The sequence below is a fragment of the Somniosus microcephalus genome, chromosome 18 (assembly GCF_052327205.1).
Source record: "Somniosus microcephalus isolate GS21.2 chromosome 18, FLI_Smic_1.0, whole genome shotgun sequence".
Classification (NCBI taxonomy): domain Eukaryota; kingdom Metazoa; phylum Chordata; class Chondrichthyes; order Squaliformes; family Somniosidae; genus Somniosus; species Somniosus microcephalus.
The window spans coordinates 8,583,050-8,598,160 of NC_141004.1; positions in this window are offsets into that span (position 1 = coordinate 8,583,050).

The following is a 15,111-nucleotide window of genomic DNA, read 5'->3' on the forward strand; positions in this document are numbered from 1 at the left end:
GGATGTAGGCGTTGCTGGCAAGGCCGGCATTTATTGCCCATCCGCCAGTTACCCTGAGAAGGTGGTGGTGGGCGCCATCTTCTTGAACCGCTGATAATAGTTTGATACAACAGAGGGGCTTTGCTGGGCCATTTCAGAGGCCTGCTGAGAGTTAATCACGTTGGTGTGGGGACTGGAGTCACGTGTAGGCCCAGACCGGGTAAGGACAGCAGGTTTCCTTCCCGAAAGGGACGTTAGTGAACCCGTTGGGTTTTTTATGACAAGCCGATAGATTCGTGGCCACTGTTACTCATTTACAGATTTTGTTCAAACTGAATTCACAAACTGCCCATGGTGGGCACAATAACAAGGCCATTAAAAAAAGCAAACAAAGCACTGGGGTTAATTTTTAGAGGAATCGATTTGAAAAGTAGAGACGTTATGTTAAACTTGTATCGAACTTTGGTTAGACCACACTTGGAGCACTGAACACAGTTCTGGTCTCCATGTTATAAAAAGGATACAGAGGCACTGGAGAACGTGCAACAAAGATTTACTAGGATGATACCAGAACTGAGAGATTATAACTAGTATGAAAGGATGAACAGGCTGGGGCTCTTTTCTCTAGAAAAGAGAAGGCTGAGGGGTGACCTGACCGAGGTCTTTAAAATTATAAAAGGGTTTCGATAGGGTAGACGTAGAGAAGATGTTTCCACTTCTGGGGGAGACCAGAACTAGAGGCACATAAATATAAGAGAGTCACTAATAAATCCAGCAGGGAATTCAGGGGAAACTTCTTTACCCAGAGAGTGGTGAGAATGTGGAACTCGCTACCACAGGGAGTGGTTGAGGCGAATAGTATAGATACATTTAAGGGGAAGCTAGATAAACACAAGAGGGAGAAAGGTTTAGAAGGATATGCTGATAGGGTGAGATGAGGTAGGGTGGGAAGAGCCAGTATAGACCAGTTGGGCCAAATGGCTGTAAATTCTATGTAAATTGTGGTTCTGGTAGAAGCCGAGCAATCCTAAGGTTGTTGAGTACAAATTCCACCAGAGCAAGGAGTGAATTCCAGCAACTGGCAATCTGTGGGGGAGCATCAGGAAAATTAACTGTGAAAAACCCAACTGGTTCATTAATATTCTTCTGTGACTCCAGTGTCAGACTAAGTGGGCGATTCTCGCTCTAACCCTCAGGGCTACCAGTTAATCTTCTTCTTCTTAGGCAGTCCCTCGGAACCGAGAATGATTTGCTTCCACATTAAAAATGAGTTCTCAGGTGACTGATGAGTCCAATGCAGGACCTACAGTCTCTGTCACAGGTGGGGCAGACGGTGGTTGAAGGGGCGGGTGGGTGGGGTGATTGGGTTGACGTGCGCTCCTTGCGCTGCCTGCGCTTGGCTTCCGCTTGCTCCCGGCGAAGAGACTCGAGGTGTTCAGCGCCTTCCCGGATGCTTCTCCTCCACTTTGTGCGGTCTTGGGCCAGGGATTCCCAGGTGTCGGTGGGGATGTTGCACTTTTTCAAGGAGGCTTTGAGGGTGTCCTTGAAGCGTTTCCTCTGCCCACCTGGGGCTCTCTTGCCGTGCCGGAGCTCCGAGTAGATCGCTTGTTTTGGAAGTCTCGTATCGGGCATGCAGACAATGTGACCCGTCCATCGGAGCTGATTGAGCGTGGTCAAAGCTTCGATGCTGGGGATGTTGGCCTGAGCAAGAACACTGACGTTGGTGCGCCTATCCTGCCAATGGATTTGCAGCATTAATAAGGCCCAGGACTCTCGTTCTGTTCCCTGTACAAGGCCCAGGACTCTCGCTCTGTTCCCTGTACAAGGCCCAGGACTCTCGCTCTGTTCCCTGTACAAGGCCCAGGACTCTCGCTCTGTTCCCCGTCCAAGGCCCAGGACTCTCGCTCTGTTCCCTGTACAAGGCCCAGGACTCTCGCTCTGTTCCCCGTCCAAGGCACAGGACCCTGGCTATTTGGAGAGGATTTTGGATAGGTGGGCCTCTCCCTAACACCTCTGCCTCATCAGCAGCCTCCCCATGCCCCCCGACAGCAATGAACGGGTGAGTTCTGCTTCACCCACAGGTTTGACGTGAAGCAGGGTTGAAAAACAATTCTCATTTTTAACTGCAACTTTCAGTAGTCTGCTCGCTCGCGACCACCAGCCTGAGCTGGCAGGGTCCAACTACCTGAAGGTGAGATTCACTTGACACAAGGTACAAGCAGTGATAATGTGGGGAAGGTAGGTTTTATTATTGATCTGTGAGGCAGGTGGGTTCTATTCTGACCCGGTGGAGGGGGGCGATGCAGAGAGCCTGTGCGAGGGAGGACCGTGGGGGATGGTCACAATTTTAAGTTGTACAAGTGCCCAAGTTAGATGTTCAGGAGGTGGTTCTTTTCCCGGGGAAGAGTGGAGCTCTGGAGCAGGCTACCGGCGCTTGTGGTGGATGTCCGTTCACTGAATTCCTTTGTTGCTAGCTGGGGTGAAGATCACGTTGTACAAGAGGTAGGTGCTGCATAGAATTATCAGGCCCCGAGGAATCTCCTGGGCTAGTTTTTGATCAGCTGTAGCAGGGCTGGGGGGTGGGGGTCGCAGAGGAATTTTCCAAATTAGCTCTCCCCCCGCCCCCCCACCCCCCTCTCCCAAATTGCCTTGGGGTTTTTAAATCTGCCAGAAGATGGCGGGGTTTTTGGGGTGTGGTGGAGGCTGTCCATACTGTGAGACATGTGGGACAGGCTGGACTGACCAGAGGGTCTAAAGCCCACCCACAGTGAGCACCTAAATTGAGGCGAGTGCCTGTCTCACCCCACACCCTCCCTCCCACCACACCCCACTCCCAAAGGGGACGCATTATTGTTGCCAACTCCCAATTGGACATATTCCTGGCGGTTTCCACGCCGACCTCCTGCCTCGCCTGCTCAAAACAGCCTTTGTTCTCCACCTCCAATATCTTTGCGTCGCTAATACACAAAAGTGTGCAAAGAGAATGATTTTTTAAAAATGCACAATTACTTTAATGCCCCTGTGATTTTTTTTGACTGTTGTGTCCAGAAGATCAACCTTTAGTTTCTGGAGACTCCAGGACAGAAGGGTTGGCAACCCTTGGATGAATGGAGGCCACAGCGATTGAGAGGGGAAGGGGGAAGTGGGGGTGAGCGGAGCATGGGGGTGCGCAGAGATTACAGTGAATTATGCCCCCACGATGAATATTCCCCAACTTCGACACTCCAACAATCTCTCACTGCATCTCTCCAGACGCGTGAGGGTGGAAAACTGGCGAGAACCCCAACAAGATCAAAGGTGTGAAATAAATGGGCGCTGGATCTCCTTCCACCCTTAAATATCCGTGTCCTGCTCTGCAGTTCCATCTTGATCTTTTTGGCCCGTGGATGAAATGTCCGGTTTGGTCTCGTTGAGGTCAATTGTCGCTTCCTGTTTTGATTTCCGCTCTTCTGCTTGTCTCTCCTTCTCGAGGAGCCGGTAGTTTATGGCGTTGCCGATGAACAGGTAAATACTCGCGACGATCAAAACCGCTCCGCAGGCGAAGTACACGTAGCGGAAGTCGTCGTACGCATCCTTCAGCATCCCTGCAACACAAAGACAGCGGAGCGATCATCACCCACTCGACGCCAACTCAACGGCAGTGCCAGTCAGACATTTGTGGGGTCACTCCCTCTCCCCAATTCCCCCACTATCGTCACTCCCCTCTCCCCAATCCCCTCACTGTATCCTCACTCCCCTCTCCCCAATCCCCTCACTATCCTCACTCCCCTCTCCCCAATCCCCTCACTACCATCACTCCCCTCTCCCCAATCCCCCCACTGTATCCTCACTCCCCTCTCCCCAATCCCCCCGCTGTATCCTCACTCCCCTCTCCCCAATCCCCTCACAATCCTCACTCCCCTCTCCCCAATCCCCTCACTACCATCACTCCCCTCTCCCCAATCCCCTCACTGTATCCTCACTCCCCTCTCCCCAATCCCCCCGCTGTATCCTCACTCCCCTCTCCCCAATCCCCTCACTATCCTCACTCCCCTCTCCCCAATCCCCTCACTACCATCACTCCCCTCTCCCCAATCCCCCCACTGTATCCTCACTCCCCTCTCCCCAATCCCCCCGCTGTATCCTCACTCCCCTCTCCCCAATCCCCTCACTATCCTCACTCCCCTCTCCCCAATCCCCTCACTGTATCGTCACTCCCCTCTCCCCAATCCCCTCACTATCCTCACTCCCCTCTCCCCAATCCCCTCACTACCATCACTCCCCTCTCCCCAATCCCCCCACTATCGTCACTCCCCTCTCCCCAATCCCCCCACTGTATCCTCACTCCCCTCTCCCCAATCCCCCCACTGTATCCTCACTCCCCTCTCCCCAATCCCCTCACTGTATCGTCACTCCCCTCTCCCCAATCCCCCCACTATCGTCACTCCCCTCTCCCCAATCCCCTCACTACCATCACTCCCCTCTCCCCAATCCCCTCACTGTATCCTCACTCCCCTCTCCCCAATCCCCCCGCTGTATCCTCACTCCCCTCTCCCCAATCCCCTCACTGTATCGTCACTCCCCTCTCCCCAATCCCCCCACTATCGTCACTCCCCTCTCCCCAATCCCCTCACTGTATTGTCACTCCACTCTCCCCAATCCCCTCACTACCATCACTCCCCTCTCCCCAATCCCCCCACTGTATCCTCACTCCCCTCTCCCCAATCCCCCCGCTGTATCCTCACTCCCCTCTCCCCAATCCCCCCACTATCGTCACTCCCCTCTCCCCAATCCCCTCACTGTATTGTCACTCCACTCTCCCCAATCCCCCCACTATCGTCACTCCCCTCTCCCCAATCCCCCCACTATCGTCACTCCCCTCTCCCCAATCCCCTCACTGTCCTCACTCCCCTCTCCCCAATCCCCTCACTGTATCCTCACTCCCCTCTCCCCAATCCCCCCACTGTATCATCACTCCCCTCTCCCCAATCCCCTCACTGTATCCTCACTCCCCTCTCCCCAATCCCCTCACTGTATCCTCACTCCCCTCTCCCCAATCCCCCCACTATCGTCACTCCCCTCTCCCCAATCCCCTCACTGTATTGTCACTCCACTCTCCCCAATCCCCCCACTATCGTCACTCCCCTCTCCCCAATCCCCCCACTATCGTCACTCCCCTCTCCCCAATCCCCTCACTGTCCTCACTCCCCTCTCCCCAATCCCCTCACTGTATCCTCACTCCCCTCTCCCCAATCCCCCCACTGTATCATCACTCCCCTCTCCCCAATCCCCTCACTGTATCCTCACTCCCCTCTCCCCAATCCCCTCACTGTTTCCTCACTCCCCTCTCCCCAATCCCCCCACTGTATCCTCACTCCCCTCTCCCCAATCCCCTCACTGTATCCTCACTCCCCTCTCCCCAATCCCCCCACTGTATCATCACTCCCCTCTCCCCAATCCCCCCACTGTATCCTCACTCCCCTCTCCCCAATCCCCTCACTATCGTCACTCCCCTCTCCCCAATCCCCTCACTGTATCCTCACTCCCTGCAGTCAGAATCAGGGGAATTTATAATGGGGAACAAAGAAATGGCTGGCCAATTAAATACATACTTTGGTTCTGTCTTCACAAAGGAGGACACAAATAACCTCCCAGAGATGTCGGGGAACGTAGGGTCTAGTGAGAGGGAGGAACTGAATGAAATCAGTATTTGTAGGGAAATGGTGTTAGGGAAATTGACGGGATTGAAGGCCAATAAATCCCCAGGGCCTGATAATCTACATCCTAGGGTACTTAAGGAAGTGGCCCTAGAGATAGTAGATGCATTGCTGGTCATCTTCCAAAATTCTATAGACTCTGGAACAGTTCCCATGGATTGGAGGGTAGCTAATGTAACCCCACTATTCAAAAAAGGTGGTAGAGAGAAAAGGGGAATTATAGACCGGTAAGCCTGACATCGGTAGTGGGGAAAATGCTAGAGTCCATTATAAAAAATGTAATAGCAGAACACTTGGAAAACAGTGACAGGATCGGACAAAGTCAACATGGATTTACAAAAGGTAAATCATGCTTGACTAATCTACTGGAATTTTTTGAATATGTAACTGGTAGAATAGATAAGAGAGAACCAGTGGATGTGGTGTATTTGGACTTTCAAAAGGCTTTCAAAAGGCATAAGAGATTAGTGTGCAAAGTTAAGGCACATGGGATTGGGGGCAAGGTATTGACTTGGATAGAGAACTGGTTGGCAGACAGAAAGCAAAGAGTTGGAATAAACAGGTCTGTTTCCGCGTGGCAGGCAGTGACTAGTGGGGTACCGCAGGGATCGGTCCTAGGACCCCAGCTATTCACAATATATATTAATGATCTAGACGAGGGAACTAGATGTAATATCTCCAAGTTTGCAGATGTCACAAAGCTGGGTGGGCGTGTGTGCTGTGAGGAGGACGCCAAGAAACTCCAGTATGATTTGGACAGGTTGGGTGATTGGGCGGATGCATGGCAGATGCAGTATAATGTGGATAAATGCGAGGTTATCCACTTTGGTGGCAAAAACAGGAAGGCAGATTATTATCTGAACGGCAATAGATTGGGAGAAGGGGAAGTGCAATGAGACCTGGGTGTCCTTGTGCACCAGTCACTGAAGGTAAGCATGCAGGTGCAGCAGGAGGTTAAGAAGGCAAATGGCATGCTGGCCTTCATAGCAAGAGGATTCGAGTACAGGAGCAAGGATGTCTTGCTGCAGTTGTACAGGGCCTTGGTGAGACCACACCTTGAGTATTGTGTGCAGTTTTGGTCGCCTTATCTGAGGAAGGATGTTCTTGCCATGGAGGGAGTGCAGCGAAGATTCACCAGACTGATACCTGGGATGGCAGGAATGACGTATGAGGAGAGATTGGGTCGATTGGGCTTATATTCGCTGGCGTTTAGAAGAATGAGAGGGGATCTCATTGAAACTTATAAAATTCTAACAGGACTAGACAGACTAGATGCAGGAAGGATGTTCCCGATGGCGGGGGAGTCCAGAACCAGGGGTCACAGTCTAAGGATAAGGGGTAAGCCATTTAGGACAGAGATGAGGAGGAATTTCTTCACCCAGAGAGTGGTGAACCTGTGGAATTCTCTACCACAGAAGGCGGTGGAGGCCAATTCATTAAATATATTCAAGAAAGAGTTAGATATATTTCTTAAGGCTAAAGGGATCAAGGGATATGGGGAGAAGGCAGGAACAGGGTACTGAGTTTGGATGATCAGCCATGATCTCATTGAATGGCGGAGCAGGCTCGAGGGGCCGAATGGCCTACTCCTGCTCCTATCTTCTAGGGGTCTATGTTTCTATGTTTGGGTTTAGAGTGATAGACATGGGTAGCAGGGATCCATTAGCTACAGATCGCAGTTGGTGAAGCGTTTACTTCGAGGATGCTAGGACATCAGGAAGTCTCGTGTAGGGGGAGTAGTTCTGAGGTCAACAACTTTTTACACAGATACAGGAAACTCTTTGGTATCCGGCACCGACGGGACCGGCGTGTTGCCCGTTGATTAAAAATTCCGGATGACGGAGAGGGTTATCTACCGAGGCTATTTTTAACAAACAAAAACAAAAAAAATCAAGAAATGTGCAGAATACAGCAATTGGCGGATCAGAAGAGACTACCGGCAGCGCGGGAGAGTCAGACTCCTGTTATTGAGGTGTTCGGACTTCCGACAGCGCCAAGAAGCCGAGTAGTGGCAGTTTGGAGAACTACCCCCACTGACTAACTCGGCCACCGCGGGAGACTCGGACTCGGCAACATTTCCGGTTATTGAGGTGTTGTTTTCGGAGTGAGAATTTTGTTGGTTAATAGAGAATTCCGGATATTTAGGTGTCGTTTAAACGAGAGTTTCCTGTACTATGTTTTCAAAGGATTTGGGAAAGCACTGTTCAAATGAAGCTCAACGTAAGCTCGAGGAACAGCACCTCATCTTTCGATTAGACACTTTACAGCCTTCTGGACTCAACATTGAGTTCAACATTTTCAGATCATAACCTCGGCCCCCATTTTTTCAGACGGCAGCTGTTGATGATTCTGCCATCCCCATTTGCGACATTTAATCTCTCCTACCGTCCACCCTATCACAGACCGTCCCTTTTGTTTTCTTCTCTCCTCCCCTCTTTACCTGTCTCTGCCCCTGCTTAAAACCTGTTACATCTCTAACTTTTTCCTGTTCTGACGAAGGGTCACCGCCCTGAAACGTTAACTCTGTTATCTCTCCACGGATGCTGCCTGACCTGCTGAGTGTTTCCAGCAGTTTCTTTTGTTCCATCATACAGGCTTATCTATGACATTTTCCTTTATTATAGTCAGTGTATGGTGTGTAAAGGAGCATGGTTTCAACAGTTGGTCAGAGTGTACTTGAAAGATACAGAAACCGAAAAACTCACTCTCTGTATGCAGTTCTGATCAACTATTACTGCATATCAATAAAGTCTCTTCCGTACACTCCGCTACCAAGTCTCGTACTCACTCCCCTCTCCCCAGCCCCCTCACTGTGGTCACTCCCCTCTCTCCAGCCTCCTCACTGTGGTCACTCCCCTCTCCCCAGCCCCCTCACTGTGGTCACTCCCCTCTCCCCAGCCCCCTCACTGTGGTCACTCCCCTCTCCCCAGCCCCCTCACTGTGGTCACTCCCCTCTCCCCAGCCCCCTCACTGTGCTCACTCCCCTCACTGTGGTCACTCCCCTCTCCCCCGCCCCCTCACTGAAGTCACTCCCCTCTCCCCAGCACCCCCACTGCAGTCACTCCCCTCCCCCGCCCCCTCACTGTAGTCACTCCCCTCTCCCCAGCCCCCTCACTGTGGTCACTCCCCTCTCCCCAGCCCCCTCACTTTGGTCACTCCCGCTCTCCAGCCCACTCACTGTAGTCACTCCCCTCTCCCCCGCACCCTCACTGTAGTCACTCCCCTCTCCTCAGCCCCCTCACTGTAGTCACTCCCCTCTCCCCAGCCCCCTCATTGTAGTCACTCCCCTCTCCCCAGCCCCCTCACTGTGCTCACTCCCCTCTCCCCAGCCCCCTCACTGTGCTCACTCCCCTCTCCCCAGCCCCCTCACTGTGGTCACTCCCCTCTCTCCAGCCCCCCCACTGTGCTCACTCCCCTCTCCCCAGCCCCCTCACTGTAGTCACTCCCCTCTCCCCAGCCCGCTCACTGTGGTCACTCCCCTCTCCTCAGCCCCCTCACTGTGCTCACTCCCCTCTCCCCAGCCCCCTCACTGTGGTCACTCCCCGCTCTCCAGCCCCCTCACTGTGCTCACTCCCCTCTCCCCAGCCCCCTCACTGTAGTCACTCCCCTCTCCCCAGCCCCCTCACTGTGGTCACTCCCCGCTCTCCAGCCCCCCCACTGTGGTCACTCCCCTCTCCCCAGCCCCCTCACTGTGGTCACTCCCCTCTCTCCAGCCCCCTCACTGTGGTCACTCCCCTCTCCCCAGGCCCCTCACTGTGGTCACTCCCCTCTCTCCAGCCCCCTCACTGTGGTCACTCCCCTCTCCCCAGCCCCCTCACTGTAGACACTCCCCTCTCTCCAGCCCCCTCACTGTGGTCACTCCCCTCTCCCCAGCCCCCTCACAGTGGTCACTCCCCTCTCCCCAGGCCCCTCACTGTGGTCACTCCCCTCTCTCCAGCCCTCTCACTGTGGTTACTCCCCTCTCCCCAGCCCCCTCACCGTGCTCACTCCCCTCTCCCCAGCCCCCTCACTTTAGTCACTCCCTCTCCCCAGCCCCCTCACTGCAGTCACTCCCTGTCCCCAGCCCCCTCACTGTGCTCACTCCCCTCTCCCCAGCCCCCTCACTTTAGTCACTCCCCTCTCCCCAGCCCCCTCACTGTGGTCACTCCCCTCTCCCCAGCCCCCTCACTGTGGTCACTCCCCGCTCTCCAGCCCCCCCACTGTGCTCACTCCCCTCTCCCCAGCCCCCTCACTGTAGTCACTCCCCTCTCCCCAGCCCCCTCACTGTGGTCACTCCCCTCTCCCCAGCCCCCTCACTGTGCTCACTCCCCTCTCCCCAGCCCCCTCACTGTAGTCACTCCCCTCTCCCCTGCCCCCTCACTGAAGTCACTCCCCTCTCCCCAGCCCCCCCACTGCAGTCACTCCCCTCCCCCGCCCCCTCACTGTAGTCACTCTCCTCTCCCGAGCACCCTCACTGTGGTCACTCCCCTCTCCCCAGCCCCCTCACTTTGGTCACTCCCGCTCTCCAGCCCACTCACTGTAGTCACTCCCCTCTCCCCCGCCCCCTCACTGTAGTCACTCCCCTCTCCTCAGCCCCCTCAATGTAGTCACTCCCCTCTCCCCAGCCCCCTCACTGTGCTCACTCCCCTCTCCCCAGCCCCCTCACTGTGCTCACTCCCCTCTCCCCAGCCCCCTCACTGTGGTCACTCCCCGCTCTCCAGCCCCCCCACTGTGCTCACTCCCCTCTCCCCAGCCCCCTCACTGTAGTCACTCCCCTCTCCCCAGCCCGCTCACTGTGGTCACTCCCCTCTCCTCAGCCCCCTCACTGTGCTCACTCCCCTCTCCCCAGCCCCCTCACTGTGGTCACTCCCCGCTCTCCAGCCCCCCCACTGTGCTCACTCCCCTCTCCCCAGCCCCCTCACTGTACTCACTCCCCTCTCCCCAGCCCCCTCACTGTGGTCACTCCCCTCTCTCCAGCCCCCTCACTGTGGTCACTCCCCTCTCTCCAGCCCCCTCACTGTGGTCACTCCCCTCTCCCCAGCCCCCTCACTGTGGTCACTCCCCTCTCTCCAGCCCCCTCACTGTGCTCACTCCCCTCTCCCCAGCCCCCTCCCTGTAGTCACTCCTCTCCCCACCCCCTCACTGTAGACACTCCCCTCTCTCCAGCCCCCTCACTGTGGTCACTCCCCTCTCCCCAGCCCCCTCACTGTGGTCACTCCCCTCTCCCCAGGCCCCTCACTGTGGTCACTCCCCTCTCTCCAGCCCTCTCACTGTGGTTACTCCCCTCTCCCCAGCCCCCTCACTGTGCTCACTCCCCTCTCCCCAGCCCCCTCACTTTAGTCACTCCCTCTCCCCAGCCCCCTCACTGCAGTCACTCCCTGTCCCCAGCCCCCTCACTGTGCTCACTCCCCTCTCCCCAGCCCCCTCACTTTAGTCACTCCCCTCTCCACAGCCCCCTCACTGTGGTCACTCCCCTCTCCCCAGCCCCCTCACTGTGGTCACTCCCCGCTCTCCAGCCCCCCCACTGTGCTCACTCCCCTCTCCCCAGCCCCCTCACTGTAGTCACTCCCCTCTCCCCAGCCCCCTCACTGTGGTCACTCCCCGCTCTCCAGCCCCCCCACTGTGCTCACTCCCCTCTCCCCAGCCCCTCACTGTAGTCACTCCCCTCTCCCCAGCCCCCTCACTGTGGTCACTCCCCTCTCCTCAGCCCCCTCACTGTGGTCACTCCCCCCTCCCCAGCCCCCTGACTGTGCTCACTCCCCTCTCCGCAGCCCACTCACTGTGGTCACTCCCCTCTCACCAGGCCCCTCACTGTAGTAACTCCCCTCTCCCCAGCCCCCTCACTGTGGTCACTCCCCTCTCCCGCCCCCTCACTGTGCTCACTCCCCTCTCCTCAGGGCCCCTCACTGTGGTCACTCCCCTCTCCCCAGCCCCCTCACTGTAGTCACTCCACTCTCCCCAGCCCCCTCACTGTAGTCACTCCCCTCTCCCCAGCCCCCTCACTGTGCTCACTCCCCTCTCCCCAGCCCCCTCACTGTGCTCACTCCCCTCTCCCCAGCCCGCTCACTGTGCTCACTCCCCTCTCCCCAGCCCCCTCACTGTGGTCACTCCCCGCTCTCCAGCCCCCCCACTGTGCTCACTCCCCTCTCCCCAGCCCCCTCACTGTAGTCACTCCCCTCTCCCCAGCCCCCTCACTGTGGTCACTCCCCTCTCCCCAGGCCCCGCACTGTGGTCACTCCCCTCTCCCCAGCCCCTCACTGTGCTCACTCCCCTCTCCCCAGCCCCCTCACTGTGGTCACTCCCCTCTCCCCAGCCCCCTCACTGTGGTCACTCCCCTCTCTCCAGCCCCCTCACTGTGGTCACTCCCCTCTCCCCCAGCCCCCTCACTGTAGTCACTCCCCTCTCCCCAGCCCTCTCACTGTGGTCACTCCCCTCTCCTCAGCCCCTCACTGTGGTCACTCCCCTCTCCCCAGCCCCCTCACTGTGTGTCACTCCCCTCTCCCCTGCCCCCTCACTGTGCTCACTCCCCTCTCCCCAGCCCCCTCACTGTGGTCACTCCCCGCTCTCCAGCCCCCCCACTGTGCTCACTCCCCTCTCCCCAGCCCCCTCACTGTAGTCACTCCCCTCTCCCCAGCCCCCTCACTGTGGTCACTCCCCTCTCCCCAGGCCCCGCACTGTGGTCACTCCCCTCTCCCCAGCCCCCTCACTGTGCTCACTCCCCTCTCCCCAGCCCCCTCACTGTGGTCACTCCCCTCTCCCCAGCCCCCTCACTGTGGTCACTCCCCTCTCTCCAGCCCCTCACTGTGGTCACTCCCCTCTCCCCAGCCCCCTCACTGTAGTCACTCCCCTCTCCCCAGCCCTCTCACTGTGGTCACTCCCCTCTCCTCAGCCCCTCACTGTGGTCACTCCCCTCTCCCCAGCCCCCTCACTGTGCTCACTCCCCTCTCCCCTGCCCCCTCACTGTGGTCACTCCCCTCTCCCAGCCCCCTCACGGTGCTCACTCCCCTCTCCCCAGCCCCCTCACTGTGGTCACTCCCCTCTCTCCAGCCCCCTCACTGTGGTCACTCCCCTCTCCCCAGCCCCCTCACTGTGGTCACTCCCCTCTCCTCAGCCCCCTCACTGTGCTCACTCCCCTCTCCCCAGCCCCCTCACTGTGGTCACTCCCCGCTCTCCAGCCCCCTCACTGTGCTCACTTCCCCTCTCCCCAGCCCCCTCACTGTAGTCACTCCCCTCTCCCCAGCCCCCTCACTGTGCTCACTCCCCTCACTGTGGTCACTCCCCTCTCCCCCGCCCCCTCACTGAAGTCACTCTACAAAAGTCAGCAAACCCGCAGTCCCTAGCAACCAAAACTATAGAGAGATAGAAAAAAAGAAAAAAGACAGACTTGCATTTCTATAGCGCCTTTTACAACCTCAGGGCGCCCCAAAGCGTTTCACAGCCAATGATGTACTTTTGAAGTGGAGTCATTGTTGTAATGTGAGAAAAGCAGCAGCCAATTTGTGCACAGCAAGGTCCCACAAACAGCAGGTCTCGTTGCACTTCCCCTTCTCCCAATCTATTGCCGTTCAGATAATAATCCGCCTTCCTGTTTTTGCCACCAAAGTGGATAACCTCGCATTTATCCACATTGTACTGCATCTGCCCAATCACCCAACCTGTCCAGATCATACTGGAGTTTCTCAGCATCCTCCTCACAGCACACACGCCCACCCAGCTTTGTGTCGTCTGCACACTTGGAGATATTACATCTAGTTCCCTCATCTAGATCATTAATATATATTGTGAATAGCTGGGGTCCAAGGACCGATCCCTGCGGTACCCCACTAGTCACTGCCTGCCACTTGGAAAAAGACCCGTTTATTCCAACTCTTTGCTTCCTATCTGCCAACCAGTTCTCTATCCAAGTCGGTACCTTACCCCCAATCCCATGTGCTTTAACTTTGCACGCTAATCTCTTATGCGGGACCTTATCAAAAGCCCAGCTTGTGGGTTAACCCTTGGGTGCTCCTGCTGGGCTGTGTAGCCCCAGCACCTTCCGTTCTGGAAGCGCCGTACACCTTCGGTACAACCGTCCGGAAATGTGCAAGGGGCCGAGCGCCTGCTTTAGGCGGCTACCAGGAACACCTGAAAAATTGTCCAACCCAATTTGGAGTTGGAGGTTTTTCAGGCATCCTTGGGGCCCGAAGCGGCCCCTTTGTTCCCATTTTGCGCCAGTAAAACAGGCCCAACGAGGTCCAATTTCACCCCTCTGATGCCTTAAACGTTGTGTAAAAGAAACTTGGATCTTGCACTGTTCTTCAGGAGGAGGCCATTCAGCCCCTCGAGCCTGTCCTGCCATTCTATTAGATCATGGCTGATCTGAACCTCAACTCTGTCCACCCGTCTTTGCTCTGTGTTCCTTGAGACCCTGGCCTAACAGAAATCGGTTCTGAAACTTTCAGTGGACCCCCGGCCTCAACAGCTTTTTGGGGGAGAGTTCCAGATTTCCACCACCCTTTGTGTGAAGAAGTGCTTCCTGACATCACCCCTGAACGGCCTGGCTCTAATTTTAAGGTTCTGCCCCCTTGTTCTGGACTCTCCCCACCAGAGGAAATAGTTTCTCTCTAGCTATCCTATCGAATCCTTTAATCATCTTAAACACCTCGATTAGGTCACCCCTTAATCTTCTAAACTCGAGGGAATACAAGCCCAGCCTATGCAACCTGTCCTCGCAATTTAACCCTTCCAAGGCCAATATAACCTTCCTGAGGTGCGGTGCCCAGAACTGAACACAGTCGCTCCAGATGGGGTCTGACCAGAGCTTTAGCCATTGGCAGGATAGGCGCACCAACGTCAGTGTTCTCGCTCAGGCCAACATCTCCAGCATCGAAGCTTTGACCACGCTCGATCAGCTCCGATGAACGGGTCACATCGTCCGCATGCCCGATACGAGACTCCCAAAACAAGCGCTCTACTCGGAGCTCCGACACGGCAACAGAGCCCCAGGTGGGCAGAACAAACACTTCAAGGACACCCTCAAAGCCTCCTTGAAAAAGTGTAACATCCCCACCGACACCTGGGAATCCCTGACCCAAGGCCGCACAAAGTGGAGGAGAAGCATCCGGGAAGGCGCCGAACACCTCAAGTCTCTGCGCCGGGAGCAAGCGGAAGCCAAACGCAGGCAGCGGAAGGAGCGCACGTCAACCCAAGCACCCCACCCACCCGCCCCTTCAACCACCGTCTGCCCCACCTGTGACAGAGACTGTAGGTCCCGCATTGGGCTAATCAGTCACCTGAGAACTCATTTTTAATGTGGAAGCAAGTCATCCTCGGTTCCGAGGGACTGCCTGAGAAGAAGAAGCCTAAGAAGATACAAGTGAAGTATCACTTCCACTTTCTTGTATTCCAGTCCCCTTGAGTTAAAGGCCAACATTCCATTAGCCTGTTAAATTATTTTTTTCGACACGTCTGCTAGTTT